At 42.5% G+C, this 20,965-nt stretch overlaps 1 long non-coding RNA gene across 1 annotated transcript in view; it reads left to right on the forward strand.

Moving 5' to 3' along the window:
* The first annotated feature begins 8,386 nt into the window (after positions 1-8,386).
* Positions 8,387-20,965, forward strand: part of LOC146360073 (uncharacterized) — a 159,398-nt gene continuing 146,819 nt past the window's right edge. Inside the window, exon 1 of the long non-coding RNA XR_014786928.1 lies at positions 8,387-8,588. This is a non-coding gene — a long non-coding RNA (uncharacterized LOC146360073). The remainder of the gene's footprint in view (positions 8,589-20,965) is intronic.

A 20,965-nucleotide genomic window follows, 5' to 3' on the forward strand; every position in this document is an offset into this window, starting at 1 on the left:
CATTCTGTTACATTCATTTTCAATTTGTTCTGAAGAAACAAATCAATCCAGGCTTCTGATACAGTGACTTTGCAGTAGATGAGCTAGTAAAATGTTTGATTTAACTCTTTGTCGCTTTCTTATGACTAGTGGGACAGACAATACAGTCAAAAGCTATAAGGAACTTTTCTGATTGTTGTTTTTAATTTTATTTTTTGGAATTTAAATGTGTGTGGTATCTACCTTGTAAACAAAGAGACTTTTTTTTCTACAAGCCACTCCAGACAAACAGTAAATAATGAGGCAAATACAATCCATTGATATCTGCCTTATTTAACACTGAAATGTATGAGTTTGCAATCTTAATTTACTGGTAAAGGATACTTTTGCCTTAATTGAATTCTACTCAGTTCTATCTATTTTATATTTTACTATCCTGCCTAAGTTTCTTTGCTTGGACTGCAGTCTCATTAAACCTGTACTTAAGCACTCTGTATTTACATTCTAGGCACATCCTACTTTTAAAAAAATGTTTGAAGATTTGGGAAAAATAACACTTGAAAATAAAGGACAGTTTAATACTCTGGAAAGCTTAAAAAGACACTGCAGTGTGGATGGATGTACACAAAATAGCTCACAAATGTAACCCTAAACATACTTACTCAGAAATAAGCTCAGCTTAAATGGATGGGCATGATTTCCAAGTAAACGTGTTTAGGATCAGTGTGCCAGATCTCAACGTGTCCCTTCCTGCAGCTACAACTAATAGAAAAAATACCCCTTGAATTCCCTTTCTATTTGGTGTTAACATGAAGCAATACCTTTATTTATAAGATTAATTTCTCCAAGGTTAGCCTGATTGATAGCTGAATTGTGGTTCCTTAAGTGCTTTCTTCATGAAACCCACAGAAGAACTGCATTCCATTTAACTAGTGAATGTAAAAGCTGGTAACCATGGATTCAGCCACCACTAACTGCTGAGTGCAATGACTTGTTGTAAACAATACAAATGAGCCAAGATAGCAGAAGCAACCAGACATGAAATGATTTTAATAGAAATTATAGTAAGGGTCATGTGATACAGTATCAGCTTGTGTTCACAATTAAAGGAAAAGTGTTTCATTTTTTCTCCCTAAGGCTCAATTTAAATAGTGCATTTCTACCAAGTTCATAGTTACACAAGATCCACTGAAGGGGGAAAAAAGGTAATTCCATGCAAATGTTTCTGGTTTAATAGCATATTAAGTACCAATTTAACATAAGAACAGCCATAGTGGACGAGTCCAATGACCCATGATCCAGACCAATATCCTGTTTCTGACAGTGATGAGATTCAGTTGCTTTGACAAAATTTAACAATACAGTGATTTATTTATTTTTTAAAAAGCACATTTCTACACCTAACGGCCTGAAAGATATATGTTTGAATGTGTGTGGACAATGCTTGGACAAATCAGAAGCTAGATCAGTTGATGACTAAGATGTGCAGGAGATAGGAGATGAGGCCTCAGTGCCTTACTTAGCTCCATACTTTATCCCTTTGACTAGCAGAAACATAAATTATGCCAAAGGTAAAAGTTGCAGAATAAAATATGCAAAATAAAATAACTGGAAGGAGCAATCCTATGTGGATCGGCATCGCCTCTGACCCCGGGAGCGACCGCCTATCCAGTGCAGCGCAGGAGGAATGGTGAGTAGCGGATCTCCTCCTTGCTCCCCCTGCCCTGCTTTCAAAGCTAGACAGCCGATTTTGGCTGTCTAGCTGCAGGACCTTGGAGCACGGGAAGTGGCTGCTGGACGACACAAAGGATGTGTTGTACCGGCATTTCTGACCTCCCCGCCCCAGCCTGCCCCCAGGAACGCCCTGTTTTTGCCGCTTCTCTTACGAGTGTGGAATGCGGGACCAATCTGCGCTGCCTACGAGGCAGCGCAGGAGGGGTTGGGGGTCAGTTTCCGGGAACCGACTTATCCTATGGCTGTCTAGCTGCTGACTAGTGGCCATAGCATTGCGCTCTAAGTATATTTCCTTAACGTACATAATTCAAGTTGCATTTCTAAACACACTTACTAGGGAGTAAGGCTAACTGAACACAAGTGGGACTTACTTGTGAGTAAGTATTGCACAGTCACGCAGATTGTAGGATTCAACTTTTTATTGAATGAAATAAATTATGGCTTATTATATTCTGAAGTGTAGAGAACACATGACCTTTGTTTCCAGATAACACCCTTGGTTATCCTGTCTAGTAGTGTGAATTTATTTGGCTTTTTTTAGATATAGGTTGATTGTTGCTTTGTATACCATGTACTTCAGGTAGCAAAGAAAATTCTGGGACAATATGTCCTTTCATATGTGATATCGCCATGAGTATTTTCTGGCAAACAGCATTTATATGAATGGGTAAACTCATTCTTTTCAGTCTGTACATAGTCTTATGTGGGGATGTGTGAATCAGCAGAACCTGAGCTTGCAAAAGTTCTCCAAATTGCATCTCAAAGCTTGTTCCAACTCAAGTCCATATCAGATTGTGAGCTTTGGTTTTTTTCTTTTTGCATTTAAATCTGTGTATTTCCATGAGTATTTTTCCAGATGTACACATCAGTCATGCACATCTTTGAAATGTACACATACTTCTCCCATTGATTAAAATATATTTGTGTGCATTTTTCAAAGTACACATTTTTATGTGCATTTTTCAAATGTACGCATGCTGTTGAATGCAATTTTCCGTGAATCATGTTGCAAGCCAGGAAATGTACGGACTTCAACTGTGGATTGCATCTGAATCCATGTTTGGTCCAGAAGGTGCAAACTGGGTAAATTCTGATAAAAAATGAACTGAAATGAATTTCTCATACATCCCTAGTCTGTGCAGTCTTTCTGAGACTTATAATGAGAATTATCTCATATAATTTCTTGAGCAATAAATTCCTCTGAAACAGTAGTACTTACTACTTCATAATATGTCATAGATGCTTGGACAAATGTGATAGATACTTTCTTCTAGACTAAAACTAACCATTTTAGTCTTTCCTTAGTGGAAGACATCCCATATTCCTGGTCAGGTCTAAGTATCCCTACAATTTGTTAGTTTTATCAGTGACTGAGGTAGATAAATAAAAGAGAGAGCAAAGTCATGTGGGCCTACAGTGGGTTTTGGAATAGCTGTGGGAGGACAGCAAAATACCTTGCAAAGCAGGTACTTACTCTGATGATCAGCACAACGCTTGTGGTACACAGCATTCTGCCCAAGGTCAGGCTAATAATGGAACATGCTCTCTAGGCATCCAAAATAGATGCAGAAGCTTCCATTTTATTGGGTACACCTTGTTTTCCAGTAAAGAGGAGTGTCTGGGGGATGTCATTGACCCTCTTGGGTGCAAAAAAAATGCTTGGAAATCTGTGCATTGTTGTTTATGAAGTTTCAGAAATGGAGAATTGCTTTGAACCATTCAACAAATGCATAGTTGCTGCACACTTGTTCCATAAAATCCAGATGGCTTTTCTCCAGGTTTTGCTTCTGTGGCAGGGATATTGCCTTGCAGTTGTCAAGAAAGAGGTGAACACCAATTTTGGGTTTAAAATTTAGCCACAGCTTTATTAATTCTTTACCATTAACAAATGATCAACTGGAATCAGTGAACATGGGGGAGGGAGGCCCTTTCCCTCTCTACGCAGTCTTTCCCAAGGAACTTGTCTGGCTATACAGACACAACTGTCCCTCAGGTGCCATGCTCAAGCCTGAGCCTTCTGACTCTGGTGAAACATTGTGCCTATCCATAAGCTATAAGCAGGTCCCGTATCTATCAGCTGCCCAGATCTGCTGGATGGTCCCTACCCCAGCATACCCCAGGATCACTGATTACAGGCACTTGCTCCAGCCTTGGGGGAGTTCCATTGTCCCTGTGCTAATATTTACATGCTTGCCTTCTTCCAGACATAGCACTATTGTCCTCTGCAGTTCTGTTCCTAGCTGCTTCCTAAAATGCTGTTGGCAGAAGATACCAAAAGAGAAAAGGGCCTCCATTCTGGAATCTGAATAAAATCCCCCCCCCCCCCGGGTGACCTTTATCTAGCTCCCCTGGCACAGTTTCAGCTGCTCTGCTAGAACTGGGCTGTGGTCAGAACATAGCATCAGAGCTAGTGGGCTGCTTTGCTGGTGCTACAGGACTGGACTGGACCATTGGTCTGTCAATTGATAGTCGTTTTCTGCAGTGTGCTGTGTCTGTTCTTAACTTTTATTTACTAGTTGAACCTGAGGTGTGTCTTTAAAACGTTGAAGAACAAGGTTGGTTGTTGTTGTTTTAAAGCATGTAATGATTACACATTTTGGATTTTTAGAAAGGTGTAAGCTAAGGCCTAATATAATTTAAAAAAAGTTTCAGTGGTGTAACAAGAAGGTTAATAAGTGCTATGACTTTCATTTCTTACTCGCTAGGCCTCAAATACCTTTTCTTCATTCATAGCCTTTGTCCTTTGGAGAACTGATAAGCCATGATGTCAGTTACCATCTGCTGATGGGCACACGTGGATCATGTGAGCCCTTGGGATGTCATATTTCAAGATTTTCCACCTTTCTTTGCTGTCTCCTGACTGTCACTTTTAAGGTCTAACGATAACTGACACCCTTTCAGTACATGATTATGCATTAGCATACATGTGTTTTTATGTGTATATAGTAACTTTGTCCTTCAAATCTTTCTTAAAGCTTCTTTGTTTGCCTAGCTAGTATCTTGCTCTGCCATACTAGTTGCTTCCATCCATGTTTCTGCTAACAAGAGAAGATCTTGTCATTGAAAAATAATCAACAAACCATTTAATTAAATAAAAACAGCTACTCCAGACAGTTTTGGTTAAGGCTGCAGTCCTCAACACATTTTGTCATGAGTAAGTCCCAATGAAATGGTGAATATATTAGAATTATAGCAAGTCTCAACTGAAACAATCAGAAAGTAAACATGAATGCAGAACTTTCACAATATTCTATACCAGTAAATAGAATCATTACCTGACAGCTTTAAGCATATTACTAAGGAGGACCCTTAAGTCAGTTATAGTTCAGCTTTTGCAGGTGTCACAGTAATAAATAAACAGTATTTGTTTGTTTATTAATAATGCTCATACACCACTTAATATAATAAAATCTCTAAGTGGACTACATACAAAAGTACTAAAATCCACTGTTAAAATACATACATAATGCAATATAACAACAAATAGTTAAAACTTACAACATCAATGAAAATAAATAAATAAATACATACATACATAAAAAGAAACAATAAGCAGCATCATGATCAGTTACAAGCCAAAGAAAGCTTGTGTAAACAAGTAGGTTTTCAGAAGGTGTTTAAAACTCACTACATTTTCTGCCTCCCAAACAGCATGGGGAAGGGTGTTCCAGAGGGTGGGTGCCACTACTGAGAAGGCCCACATTTATGATGTTACATGACAGCATTCTGTTGGTCGTGGAATGGCCAACAAGGCCTCCTCAGAAGATCTTAAAGGTCTACTGGGTGTATATAGGGGAAGGCTGTCTGTTAGGTATCCTGAATCTGAGTTATTTAGGGCTTTGTATGTCAACAGTAAAAATGTGCAGCCACTGCAGTTCTTTTAACACAAGTGTAATGTGTACATAGCTGGGAGCCCTACTGACCACCCTAGCTGCTGCATTCTGCACTAGCTGTGGCTTCCAAATCAAGTGCAAGGGCAGCCCCACATAAAGTGCATTACAGTAATGTAATCATGAGGCTACAAGTTCATGAACCACAGTGGCTAGGCTATCCCTATCCAGGAATGGGCATAGTTATTGTACCAGCTGAAGTCGGTAATGGGCATTGAGGTCATTTGGCCTCCAGTGACAAAGATGGATCCAAGAGTACCCAAACTAAAGGGTTGTTCCTTCAGAGTGAGTGCAAACCCATCCAGAGCAGTTAAACAACCCAATTCCTGCACCTGGGAACCTCCCATGCATAAAGTCTCTGTTTTATCAGGATTCAGTTTCAGTTTTTGGCCCTCATGCAACCCATAACTACATCCAGGCACCCATTCAGAATATGTACAGCTTCTCCTGACTCAGATGTTACAAAGAAATAGAGCTGGGCACCATCAGTATACTACTGACACTTTGCCCCAAATCACAGTCTGACAAGGGCCTTGACAAAATGACCAGTTCTGAAGACTGAAAAATCCCCCAGAACATTTAGGACTTGATTGGATTCCTTAAGTCTCCAGGGATGGACCACCCTAATGGGTCCCCCATCTCTGCAGTGAGAGACTGGAACCATGACAACAAACTTCACCAGAAAGTGCTGTGACCACGACAATGGGATGAATTCTACCCCTCCCCAATATCCAGACCACCTCCTTATTTATTTATTTATTTTTAATTTAATTATTGCATTTATATCCCACCTTTTTTCCTCTTGCAAGGAACCCAAGGTGGCTTACATTATCCTCCTCCTCTCCGTTATATCCTCACAACAACAACCCTGTGAGGTAGGTTGGGCTGAGAGTGTGTGACTGGCCCAAAGTCACCCAGCGAGCTTCCATGGCCAAGTGGGGAGTAGAACCCGGATCTCCTAGCTCCCAGTCCGTCACTCTCACCACTACACTACACTGGCTCTCCTGATGTCTTATGTCCTGAGGCAAAGGCCAGATTAGGGGGTATGCCCTGCCTTGTGCATTGGGCTGGTGACAAACTGAGATAGCCCCATGGTTGTTATGGAGAACATGAAGTCCTGAGCTGGTCTTGTTAGCATCCCCAGTCTGCCTCTTTGGCCAACACAAGGTACAGTCCCTTATAGCTCGTCCCAGGGTGAAGGGGTTTCCTGGTGAGGAAGATGGAAATGTTATCATGGTGACTCCCTCCTTCCCAGATGGCCACCCTGGCCTGGTTCTGCACATAGTACCTAGACAGACAAACCTGAGTTATATCATGGATGAGTGAGATTTTATTACAAACTGACCTGGTGTTCACTAATAGCACCACCAAGCCAGAGGGAGCTGTAGTTAGGCCACCAGGAATCTGTGGGATGGGAAGAGATTGGAGAGGGGAATGGCTCATAGCCATCTAGGTCCCCCACCACTCCAGTGGCATATGCTCCCCATCATAGCATCCTGTCCCCTACCCACAACTACTAGTGAGATTTATACATAGGTTTACAAACCAAAACTTCAACTCCGTTGGCAGATGAAACCCACTGAATGAATTGTGCTGTATCTTTAGATCATTTTGTAGGCATCACTCTGTGACATAGATGGAAATCTGAATCTTAGATTTGGAAATAGATTTTGAAGAAGCAGTGTAGACTGCATTAAACTATGTGTGTCTGTGTGTGTCTCTGTGTGTCTCTGTGTGTGTATAGGATGTATACGTTGGAAGCCAACTTGAGAAGCTGTGACCCTTAAAGGCAGCCTACGCATTTTTAAATAAATAAGGGCATGGTCCTATGCATGTTTAGACAGAAAAAAAAGTCTTACAATTCCCAGCATGCCCAAGCCAATGAGGCTGGGGCATGCTGGGAGTTGTAAGACTTTTTCTGTCTAAACATGCATAGAATTGTCCTATAAGGGACCAATCCTATGTGGAGAGGTGGCTGCCTCCAAACTCAGAGGCCTATCCAATGTAAGGCGGGCAGAGTGCAGAGGGGATCTTTTCTGCATTCTGACCACCCTGCACTTGTGGCTAGACGGCCACTTTTGGCTATCTAGCTGCGGGACCGGGTGGGGTGGGGGGGCTGGATGATGCATAAGAGGTGTTGCATCGGCACTTCCGCACACCTCACCCCTGGGAACACCCCTTTGTGCCTTGCACTGCTCTTCTGAGCCCGGGGCCCAAGATGAACTGTGCCTGTTATGGGGCGGTGGGAGTGGGGAGGCAGTGTTCTGGGAACCGACCTCAGAGTGCGGCCTCCAAGGTCAGTTCCCAGAACCAAACAATCCTATGGCTGTCTAGCCACTGTCTAGCGGCCATAGGTTTGCACCCTAAATGAATTAGTGGCTGAAGGCAACTGGGGCCTGAAGGGACATGGCTTTAAGAATGTTAACCTAATGTCTGTGTGGTCAGTGAATCTTAGTTTCAGAAAATGCACACTAATACTCTGTTGTTGTGCTTGCCATCCTACTTATTCCTCTGTCTTCTCTGAGCTCTTAGGCTTAATTTTAGTGGGTACAGAAATTACTGTAAGGTATTGCCTGCTTTCAACTGGTGAACCTTATTAGGCATGATATGGATATATGCACACTATACAGGAAGGCAAAAGATAAAAGATCAATTCTTATGGATCCTATAGTTGTGAGCTTTTTAAGAATGAATTACAGAAACTTTGTAATTATTGTGGGTAATCTTGCAGAAAATTAAATCTTGAGTTTTGCATGTGTGAGGAAGTTTGGACTACTTGGCTCACCATAGCTTTGTGGTATTAAAAGAAGCTTTCTATACAGTTGGCTCCTTGGTTACCTGTCAGGCTTTCGTTTTATTTCATTTCACTGCAGCTAAAATGCTGTTCATAAGACTGGTTAAACAATTCCTGGCAAAACAAACCAACATCAAGCCAGAACCCAGGTCATCTCCCTGCCTGTCTTCAAATATATGTTTCTGAAAACTGTAAGTCTTTAAAATTTTGACTCTTGAGAGTGGCTTTGGGACACTGCTGAAGTTTGCAAATGAGAGAGTTTGCACTCTCTCTCTTTGAGAGAGAGTGATTCTTTCAATATATTTTTATTGGTTGTTTAATAATCTGTGGTCCTGGTTGAATGAAATATAGAGTACAAGGGAGATTTATGTGTCATATTTAGGTAAGATTTCATGTTAACTGCAAAGTGTAGTCAATATTCTGGAGCGGGTGGATTATGGACTATATACTCTTAAGAATTTATGAAAAGACAACAAACAATAGCATGTGTGTATCTTTGTGTGTAAAATATATCTGTGCTAATGCAAGCAGTAGGGTTTAAAGCCCTAATGACTTGAGATGAAATTCAGGTGACCATACAAAACCTCTTCTGAGTTATTTCCATGTCAGCTTCTGACCTTAGTATGTAATGTACAGAAATGAATTTTCTGATTGGAAAATGGGGATGTCTGACAACTGTTCTTCAGGGGGATTGGTAATAGAGATATTCTGCTAAACATCTTTTCTTTGTCTATATACCAGGATCCTCCCCGCGCTTTACATTTCTCAGTAGTTACAGCATAGGCAAATACAACTGAAAGTTTGTGTATTGGGGTATATTGGTTAAAGGGCCAGACTGAGACTGTGAAGACCCATATACAAATCCCCATGAAGCTGACTGGGTGACCTGGAACTAGTCACTATTCCTTGGCCTAACCTTCGTCACAGTGTTGTAAAGATTTTAAAAGGAGGAAGGGAGAACCCTTTGTACTGCCCTAAACTCCTAGGAAGAAAGGAAGAATGTATATAAATTACCTTAATTATTATTTTAAAGGAGCACAAGAGTGCCCCTTTACTTAAGGTCAGTTGCAAAAAAAGAAAAGAAAAAGGTTCCACCATTATAAGCCTCAACATTCTATTGATTCCAATGGAGAATTATTTTCTTTCTAAAAATCTCCATATGTGGGGGAGGATGGGGGATTTGGGGAAGCACATGGGTGTGGGGGAGGTTTAATCCTCACCTTCCTGTTGTGCGCTAGTCCTGATCCAAACTGGCTCTGTGTGCAGTTACACTAAAGTAAAAAATCAGGTTCAGCTGCATGCTACATGATTAACATAACGTGTAGTTTGTCAATGAGTTATTTAGTAAGTTCTGACACACTTGGTTTCTGTGTTGCATGAAAGCTCAGAATCTAGACTTTCAGAAAAGTAATGTGACTCCAGCTTCAGTTTAGAAGAAGTTGCTTTCTCCCTATATGTGTGTTTTCCTGATGGAATATGCCATTTAGCTTCAATAGCACATACTCTCCATGGAAAATAAAACAGGCCTGCCATTGTTTCTCTTCAGTTTGCCTGAACAGCTTAGGAAAGTATAGCTCTTAATAAATCATCTCCTGTTTGCCATCTTTGTGTCTTTCGCAAAAGCGTACTTCAGACTGAGGGCCAAACTAGAGGAGTCACCACTCAAACAATAGCGTGAATGCCTTTTAAAAAGTTAATAACAGGCATGGGAGCACAGATCCAGATCCAGATCTCGATGGAGCAGAGGGTTTTACCTCTTGTGTTTCCAGTCCAGATTAGTGCTGCCATTGGCCTGCTATTTCTTTTGGAAGAGGAACTTCCATTGGTACAAATGGGCACTCCCCCCTGTTCCACAAATAACAGATGTGGGAGGCTTGACTTAGATTGTATTGTGTGTTGGGTGTGTGTGTGTTAAAGCCCCCCCCCATTCCCTTGCATGGGTGCAATCCTGATCGCTCCCCTCCCCTTGTGCATGTTGCTACTTTTAGAAAAGCCATCGCTAATGGTGTCCTCTAGTTTGGCCTACAGGTGCACCAATTGGGAAGCTGTTTCTCTGTGATCTGAGCTCATGTGACTGGTGGTGAATATGAATTAGGCAACCACATGGGTCTTTCCCTGTTTTATCTGTGCTTTAAGTCTGTATGTGTGAATGTCAGGCTGGACGTTCATAATTGCACTGCCTGCATCTAGTATTGCAATATATATTATACTTTTGCTCCAGTTGTGGTACTCAGCACTTGGTATTGAGAATGTCATGCCCAAATGCATGAATGGTGTTTCCCTAGTCATCTTCTAAGCGATATCTGTTGTCGTAGAAAGAGAATTTTGTATTTTACCAAGCCTATCCATTCATACATATGCATTCCCTGCCCCAACCCTAATCCCCAGCTCCAGGATAATTAAAGCCAAACAACATGTTATGTTAAACTGAAGGGAGGCTGAATGATGACCAGGGCTTCCCCTGAAGCTGCTGCTGGTGCCAATGGTAGGTTCTCTTCCAATGCAAATAGCAGCTTTGGAAGGGTGGTGACTTTCATTGCGTCCGTTGGGATTAAAAATCCCTCCCCCTGGCCACACTCTCAGTCCTGAATGCCTACCATCGCTACTGCTTATGAAAAATAAACATGTAGTTTGACCTTTACTATAAAACAGGGGTAGGCAACCTGTTGCCCTCCAGATGTTTTGGACTATAACCCTCACAGTCTCTGACCACTGGCCATGCTGGTTGTGCTGGTGGGAATTGTAGCCTAAAGCATCTGGAGGGTTCCTGGTTGCCTGCTACTGCTCTAAACTGTTAGGGCTTGAGGTGGCCAGTTTGCTTGCTCTCTCCAACTCCATTTCAGTGGACACCCTCAGCATTTCATGGCTGAAGTTCTCCTGAAATCCTGTAAGTCCTAGAAGATCACAGGTCTTTGTCAAGCTGTTTTAAAAATGTCTTAAATTATTTTTAAAAACATTTCTTTTTCTTTTAATTTACAAATTGATATACTGTATCTGTGTTGTCACCAACACATGCAGTAACCACTACCTTATTTCTGAGTCGCCCAGTTTCATTTCCAAACTGGTATGCACAGGATCACCCAAATTCTGCATTGTATAATAGTCATCATTGCACTATTTTCCAAGTCTGAACTTGCTTTAGGATTAGCCTTGGACAATCTATTCCCAACATATATCATAGATATCTAGATTGCAATGAGGTAGTGAATTGAAGTGGAAAACTATAATGAATGTAAGAATTGCATTAGGAATTAGCATTCTGCTCAGCTTGAAACAGTACGTATAACAATGAGATTATAAATTTGTTACTCTAGAATTTCCAAATCTTGTGAGACGTTTGACAAGCTATATTTTTTTTTACAACAGGAAAAATGACTCCATTTCAGACATCTGAAAACAGAATTAATTTTCAAAGAGCTCTTTGGTGCCAAGATGACTCATACGCCTTATGAATGTTCTAGATGTAAGAAGGAGTTGGGTTGTCATAGCCTTCTATATTGTAATCTTGCTGCATTATTTGTTTGATTGGAGGATCAGCTGCTTGGACAGCTGTAGAGATTATTCCGGCTTGCAATAGCGCACTGTCGCAGAGGCACGTGATCCAAGAATGGCACGCAAACATTGTCTGTAATGTTGCAAAGGATTCTGGGAAGGCCTTTTGCATTCAATCACATCCCTAAACTATTGCCACTCAAAGCATTGATTTGGCTTGCTTGTTCAGTGTAACTGCCCCTCCTATTGTATTCTGTGACATTAAATAGGTATGGCTGGAGATGGGCCATGATTTTCTAAGAGCATTGAAAGTAGTTTGAGAGAATAATTGCTTCTGATAGTGTGCACACACATTTCTTTTGTCCTGCTGTCACCTCTGCTCTAATAAGTTTTGCAGGTTTGAAAAAATACAAACCTATTTACCAGAAGCAAAAGTGAGATGAATGTAACATCATAAACAGTAGATCCTTCTTTTAAACTTATTTCAGCTCTGAAAAAAAAAATTGTCTGTCTCCAGCCAACCTAAATTAACATGTAACTCCTTGCTCCCCTTCATGGATCACTGCCTTGTTGTGGTGATGGGGCTTGCGTTACTCAGTGAAGCCATAAGCTATGCTGTGCAGGGCCACCCAAGATGGACAGGTCATGGCGGAGAGTTCTGACAAAATGTGGTCCACTGGAGAAGGAAATGGCAACCCACTCCAGTATTCTTGCCCAGAAAACTCCATGGAACGTATCACAAGGCTAAAAGATATGATGCCGGAAGATGAGCCCCTCAGGTCGGAAGGTGTCCAATATACTACTGGGGAAGTGCAGAGGGAATTTCCAAGTAGCGCCAGAAAGAGTGAAGTGGCTGGGCCAAAGCCGAAAGGACACTCAGCTGTGGATGTGTCTGGTGGTGAAAAGAAAGTCCAATGCTGTAAGGAACAATATTGCTTAGGAACCTGGAATGTAAGATCAATGAATCAAGGTAAGCGAGAGGTGGTCAAACATGACATGGCAAGACTGAACATCGACATCTTGGGAATCAGCAAACTAAAATGGACAAGCATGGGGCAATTTAATTCAGGTGACCATCATATCTACTATTGTGGACAAGAATCCCTTAGAAGAAATGGAGTAGCACTCATAGTCAATAAAAGGGTGGGAAAAGCAGTACTGGGGTACAATCTCAAAAACGACAGAGTGATCTCAGTATGAATCCAAGGCAAACCATTCAACATCACAGTAATTCAAGGCTATGCCCCAACCACTGAGGCCGAAGAATATGAGGTTGATCGGTTCTACGAAGACCTACAACACCTTCTAGAACTAACACCAAAAAAAGATGTCCTCTTCATCATAGGGGATTGGAATGCTAAAGTAGGAAGTCAAAAAATCACCGGGATAACAGGCAAGCATGGCCTTGGTGTACAAAATGAAGCAGGACAAAGGCTAATAGAGTTTTGCCAAGAGAACATGCTGATCATCGCTAACACTCTTTTCCAACAGCGCAAGAGGCGACTCTACACATGGACATCACCAGATGGTCAATATCGAAATCAGATTGATTATGTCCTTTGCAGCCAAAGATGGAGAAGCTCCATACAGTCAGTCAAAACAAGACCTGGAGCTGACTGTGGCTCAGATCATGAGCTTCTTATCGCAAAATTTCGGCTTACATTGAAGAACATAGGGAAAACCACTAAACCATTCAGGTATGACCTCAATCATATCCCTTATGAATATACAGTGGAGGTGAGGAATAGATTTCAGGGATTAGACCTGATAGACAGAGTGCCTGAGGAAGTATGGACAGAGGTCCATAACATTGTTCAGGAGGCAGCAACGAAATCCATCCCAAAGAAAAAGAAATGCAAGAAAGCCAAGTGGCTGTCTGATGAGGCTTTACAAGTAGCTGAGGAAAGAAGGGAAGCGAAAAGCAAGGGAGAAAGGGGAAGATATATCCAACTGAATGCAGATTTCCAGAGAATAGCAAGGAGAGACAAGAAGGCCTTCTTACATGAACAATGCAAAGAAATCGAGGAAAACAACAGAATGGGAAAGACTAGAGATCTTTTCAAGAAAATCGAAGATCTCAAGGGAACGTTTTGTGCAAAGACGGGCATGATAAAGGACAAAGAAGGCAGGGACCTCACAGAAGCAGAAGAGATTAAGAAGAGGTGGAAAGAATACACAGAAGAACTATGCAGGAAAGATCTGAATGTCCCTGATAGCCATGATAGTGTGGTCACTGAACTTGAGCCAGACATCCTAGAGAGTGAAATCAAGTGGGCCTTAGGAAGCATTACTAACAACAAAGGTAGCGGAGATAACAGTCTTCCAGCTGAGCTATTTAAAATCCTAAAAGATGATGCTGTTAAAGTGCTGCACTCAATATGCCAACCAATTTGGAACACTCACAGTGGCCACAAGACTGGAAAAGGTCAGTTAACATTCCAGTTCCAAAGAAGGGCAATGCCAAAGAGTGTTCAAAGTACCGGTCAATTGCGCTCATTTCACATGCCAGCAAGGTTATGTGCGAAATCCTACAAGCTAGGCTTCAGCAGTATGTGAACCGAGAACTACTGGAAGTACAAGCTGGGTTTCGAAGAGGCAGAGGAACTAGAGATCAAACTGCCAACGTTCGCTGGATCATGGAGAAAGCAAGAGAATTCCAGAAAAAGTCTATTTCTGCTTCATTGACTACGCTAAAGCCTTTGATTGTGTGGATCACAACAAACTGTGGCAAATTCTGAAAGAGATGGGAGTACCAGGCCACTTTATTTGTCTCCTGAGAAACCTGTACGAGGGTCAAGAAGCAACAGAAATGGACATGGAACGACCGATTGGTTCAAAATTGGGAAAGGAGTACGACAAGGCTGCATATTGTCGCCCTGCTTATTTAATTTATATGCAGAGTACATCATGAGAAATGCCAGGTTGGATGAATCAGAGGTCGGAATTAAGATCGCCGGGAGAATTATCAACCTCAGATACGCAGACGATACCACCCTAATGGCAGAAAGCGAAGAGGATCTCAAGAGCCTCTTGTTGAGGGTGAAAGTGGTGAGTGCAAAAGCTGGTTTGAAACTCAATATTAAAAAAATGAAGATCATGGCATCTGGCCCCATCACTTCCTGGTGTATGGAAGGGGAAGAAATGGAAGCAGTGACAGATTTTATTTTCTTGGGCTCCAAGATCACTGCAGACGGTGACTGTAGCCATGAAATTAAAAGACGCTTTCTCCTTGGGAGGAAAGCTATGGCAAACCTAGACAGCATAGTAAGAAGCATAGGGATGTCAGAGAATTCCGCGATGGATCTCGGTGAGGCCAAATGCCAGTGCATTCGGCCCCCCGAAATCCGTTGCGGAATGAAGCCCCCGCCCCCCCAACCCACAAAAGGTGCACGGGACGAAGTCCCCGCTGCCCCCAACCCAGAAAAGGCGCGCAAAACGGAGTACTTACCTGCTCCCGTCTGCGCTGCTTTGCGAATGGCGGCCGTCCTGCGGCCGCCATGCGCTTTGTCTTCATAGCCGTGATAGGCTATGTAAATACTTACGTAGCCTTTTCACGGCTAACACAGGGATGCCATTTGCGTCCCTGCAGAGGCTGTGATAGGCTACGTAAGTATTTACGTAACCTATCATGGCAAGGGGAAAATAACCCAGCGTACGCAAATGGCGGCGGCTACCGCCATTTGTGTACACTGGGTTTTTTCCCCCTGCCGTAATGGGCTATGTAAATATTTACGAAGCCTATCACGGTTCAATACAGGGATGCAAATGGCAGCGGCTATGACAGCCCCATTTGCGTCCCTGCAGGGTTGCCCAGCGACCGGATGTCCGGCTGCGGGCGGCTGGAGCCGGCCGGCGGCTCCGCAGCTTGGCTGCGGAGCGGAGCCGGCCAGGCAGGATTCCGGGGGGAAGGACTGGATCACCTCCCCCCCCGTCAAGGATTCTGGGGGGAGGGACGGAGTGCCTCCCCCCCACCGCGGATTGCCCAGCGCGGAGCCAGGTAGGTTTCTCCCTAAAGAAGCAGAAAAATTCGTATAATCAGAGCTATGGTTTTCCCAGTAGCAACGTATGGCTGTGAGAGCTGGACTATAAGGAAGGCTGAGCGCCGAAGAACTGATGCTTTCGAACTGTGGTGCTGGAGAAGACTCTTAGGAGTCCCCTGGACTGCAAGGAGGTCAAATCAGTCCATCCTAAAGGAAATCAACTCTGAGTGCTCACTGGAAGGACAGATACTGAAGCTGAAACTCAAATATTTTGGCCACCTAATGCGAAGAGAAAACTCCCTGGAAAAGACCCTGATGCTAGGAAAGATTGAAGGCAAAAGGAGAAAGGGATGGCAGAGGATGAGATGGCTAGATAGCATCACCGATGCAATGAGTATGAATTTGAGCACACTCCGGGAAAGAGCGCAGGACAGGAAGGCCTGGCATGCTATGATCCATGGGGTCACAAAGAGTCGGACATGACTGAACGACTGAACAACAACAACAGCTCCTTGCTGAACTTGTATAAACACATTCCTCATTGTAGCTCTGGACAGAACCAACCCAGCACAAGCGAATTAGTTGTTTCACATGCAAAAACCATGAGGGTTCCTGCTGTACAGTGGATGGCGGTGCTATCTATGGGTGCTCCCCAATGCAGGAACCTGTTGAATGCAGAAAAACAAAACATACCACTAGTATGGGAAAAACAGATATACTGCTCAACTACTGAAACCATGTTTCACATGCAGGTACAGGCACAATTCAAGCAAACAACTCTTCTCTGAACTCAGCAGCATAGAATGATTTGTTTCTGATAACAGTTGCAAATAGTTATCTGTCTGTGATCAGTGTGTCTGCCTCCTGCTGCTTTTGTGTATGGAACGTCTGTTGTGCAGGGGTGTTTGATGTGTGAAACCTCTGAGTCAGAGCCAGTATCTCAAACAATATTTGTATGGTGCTTGTACAAAGTGGATATTTTAGCATTTGAGAGTTCATGTACCGAGAAATCTGAGTTCAGCTGTACAAACCTCTGAGTATCCATTCCAACATGGTTGTCTGCCATAAATGATGTGTTAATGAGGAAGTCATGAGCCTACAAGTATGTGTGAAGCTATGATGAGCTTAACCTACCAGGTGAAAGAAAGGTTAGTATACCAACTGCATGCACACTTCAAAGCATGTGGCTAGTTTATTGCACTAACCTAATTATCTGTGCTATAGATACTTTTGACAAATGTATCTATAGCCCAGATACCATTACTTCACACACAGTGGGAGATATCAGAGCCCTTCTGTGTTCAGTTGCCATTTTCCTGAATCTAGTATTTTGCTTTTCTCTCTTAGACTTTAAGGACTCCTGCCCCCAAGTTCCTTTAATTCATCTTGTTCTTTTTCTTGGTAGAATCTTTTTCAAGATATGTTCTTCCAACTGAATTGAGTCTAAAAGTTATTTTCATGTAACAAATCATAATAACCTGATCCTAAGAATTTTAAACTACCAGGTAATTGTTTGTGATGTAGCAGTTCTCCAACTACTGCACCATTGCATGATGGGCTATGACTAAATGGGCTGGGTCTTACATTGATCCTTCTGTCTTCCTATATCTGCTTGGGATATTTAGGTCAGCCTCTTGATGGTGCCCTGCATACAGCAAATACAGATGGAAATGACTTGAATTGGAGGATGCAGGTTTGAAATAACTCTTCCAGAGGTTCTTTAATTGTGGAGTCTCTGGCCTGATGCAGACATAGTTCATCTATGAACATATATTCATATGTATAGACATATACTGAGGATGTCTGGCACTACTTTTTTACTCCCATGAGGTAAATGTCCGCTTGTACAAATAAAGTTTATGAAGCAGAATAAGTGCCCCATCCCCCAAATTATGGAAGGATCTTAAATTGTGTTTGTTTGAAAAGACACGAAGTGTAGTGTCTGAATCAGCTAAGAATCTTGTGGAAATTATTTAAGAACATTATTCTTGGTTTTATTTAAGAAGTCAGGAAAGCATGTAGTGGGTAAGATAAGCAAGGGGTTACATTAGTGATAGTTATTTTTAATGTGCTTTGTGTATATGTTGTGGTTAATATGAGGAAATTATCTCATGACAGTGCTACTGCTTTTATTTTAAGGTTGTAGTCCGAAGCATGCTTACTTGGAAACAGGTTCCATTGAACTCAGCCAGGCTTACTTCCAAGTAAATTTGATTGGGATCAGGGTGTCTAAATCTCAATGCTCAAATGTCATTTCAGTTACGCTAGTGGAAATTATTGCCATGTTGTTGGTGTTACTCTAGAATTTTGCTAAACTAGTTTTAACCTGATTAGATTCTACTCCTCAGACTTTGATTTGAGGTTGTGCACGGAATAGTACTGTAAGTTAAGAAGTGTTTGATAAAAATCCCAGTTTTTCTAACTCTTTCAATATTGATTTCTGCATCTGAGAGTATTCCAAAAAGGCCTGAAGACTGAAAGTGAAACTTCCTTGTTTTTCTCTTTTGTTGCTTTTTCAGATTGAATTCAATAAAAGAAAGGCTATGGTGTAATAATTCCTACAAGCTTTCACAGTATCTTTTGGGGAAAGGGTACTGACCTTTCCCTATTTTTAATAAAAACCTTCACAGTCTTCTCTTTGCTTTCTCTGCAATACTGATTCCACTTTATTCTTCCCCCCACCCAAGGATGAGGAGTGCCTGTTCCTTTTGTAGACATCAGATTAGAAAAGTATATGGGGAAAAGCAAGTAAGTAGAGCTCTTGGACTTGATTATTCCGTTATCTATAAGGGTGTACCGGAAAGGAGGATGATATCCTATGTACTGTATTCGTTTGTGTAGGTAGGTAAAGCAACGCAAATACCTTGTGATCCATTAATGCAACCATAAGGTGTGCAGAAGAGGTTAATAACATCAGCAATTGAATGGCAAAAATAATTGAAAGGCAAATTCAGCACTTCTGTTGCATTTGCACACCTTCTCTCAACTTCAGGTTAATGAGAGCCACATGCATGCCCCTCTGGAAAGCATTGGCTAGATCAGAAGCTTTGTAGTCAGGAGGTATATGTGTTCTCTCCCTCGGTCTTCCACTGACACCCTGAGCATCACAACTAGTCACTGCATGCCAAAAATGCACACTTGGCAAAATAAGGAATGAGACATAAGTTGCAGTGACTGCATATAGTATGTTGAAAGTCTGCATGTACATGTGAATGCTTAACTATACCAGATTAATATTGGCCATACACAAGTAGCATATGCACATTTTAAGGTGACTGTCTGCTTGGGTCTTCAGGAAGGGTAGCCTGAAGTACAGGCTTAGTTTTATGCCAGGGTGGGCAGACATCAGTTTTGTAGGATCTACTTAAAAAAAAAAAAAATACTTTTTTTTACTTTTTTTCTGTAAAGAAAATCAGTTTGACCATCAGTTTGAGCCAATCATACAAATGAGAGATCATATAGCAAACCACTGAAAATGTTATGTTTAACTAAGGTGTACACCTGCTGCATGTGCTTACAAATTTCCTCCCATTAAACAATGCCATCTTCACTTGATCTTGGGCCACCACAGATAGGGATGTCCATCGCTGGGAAATCTGGTTCTTTTTTGGCTTGACAGAGTTTTGTGACATGTACAACTCATTTTGTGTCTGTGAGCTGAGCTGTGGGCTGTTCCCTGAACTCAGGGAACTTTTTTGCACATTTTTTGAAGGTTCTGCAGTTTGTGCAAATTTCTGAGCAATTTGGGCAAATTATGCAAATTTGGCTGTAATTTACTTAGAACTTTGCACAAATTGCAGAACCTTCCCTGCAAAATGCAAAATTCCCAGAAAAACCACGAACTGGTTTGACTCACTACAGATCAAGTTGGGTGGCACAGCGGGAAATGAAACGAAGTCGGGGGTGGGGGGGCTAGGAGAACTCATCGAACTCCACCCCCTAAACCGATTTCTAACCACAGATTAATTTAACATAATCCACACTACAACAGTGTCACAAACACAAAGCAAGAACTAAAAGTGCATGCAGAACAGATATGGAGCTGAGCCTAGCTATGGACTAAATGTTAAATGGCATATTTAACATACATATTCAGCATGTTATTAAGGAATGAAGTATTTAGAGGATATTCTAGAGCAGCGGTCCCCAACCTTTTTGGGCCCAGGGACCGGTCCCGTGGAAAATAATTTTTCCACGGACCAGGGGGCGGATGGGGCCGGGCTGCAGCAGGGGTGTGGGAACCCCCCTTACCTTGGGTCCACGGGGGGGAAACGGTCCGCAGGGGGGGAAGTTGGTCCATGGGGGGGAGGCAGTCCGTGGCCCCCCTGGATCCTGGCTGGCTCTGCTCTGCCGGCGCAGCTGTTGGCTGGCTCCAGCCGCTGGGACAGAAATGGCATCCGCGTGGATGCCATCTCCGTCCCAGCGGCCGGAAGTCTGCCAGCGGCCAGAGCCGGCTGGCAGTTCCGCAGGCTTGGAGCGGAGCTGGCCAGGGCCGGCGAGGATTCTGGGGGGGGATCACGGCCCAGGGGTTGGGGACCCCTGTTCTAGAGAACACTTACCCATTTTGTAGATGAGTAACACTGAAGTAGAGACTAATCACAAAGCCAATTGGTAAATCAGTGCAGAGAACTCAAAAGTTATGTAGAACAGATAGCTCAAGAAAGCGGGTCAAATTTCAGTTTGCTGGAGTAGTCAAAAAAGGAACTTGGATTCAAACCTAAATGAGCAATCCTTGCATTACCAATGAGTGTGTGTGTGTGTGTGTGCATGAGAGTATAAATGTTCCCATATCAGAAAGCAGTATCCTTTGTAGCTGGCTTTGTTTTAGTGGCATGTGTCTGCAGCTATGCCCAGGTCACTGGTCCACTGCAGTCACAAGCACTTCATGCCATAGTCAGGCTCACAGGCATACCTGTTAGTCTCTTCTTGCCTGTGCTGCTTATTTATTGGTTTGTTTTGTACTTCATCTTTCTACGAAGAAAATGGATGATCGGTTTCATCCCAGAGTGACTGGAGTTGCCCGACCACCACTCTTTTGATCATAATGCTCAGGAAGGGAATCTTAGCCACTGTAAACATCAACTGGGTCCAGGCTA

Source organism: Heloderma suspectum, chromosome 1 (assembly GCF_057233095.1).
Source record: "Heloderma suspectum isolate Gila_16-S chromosome 1, 16-S_ref, whole genome shotgun sequence".
Classification (NCBI taxonomy): Eukaryota; Metazoa; Chordata; class Lepidosauria; order Squamata; family Helodermatidae; genus Heloderma; species Heloderma suspectum.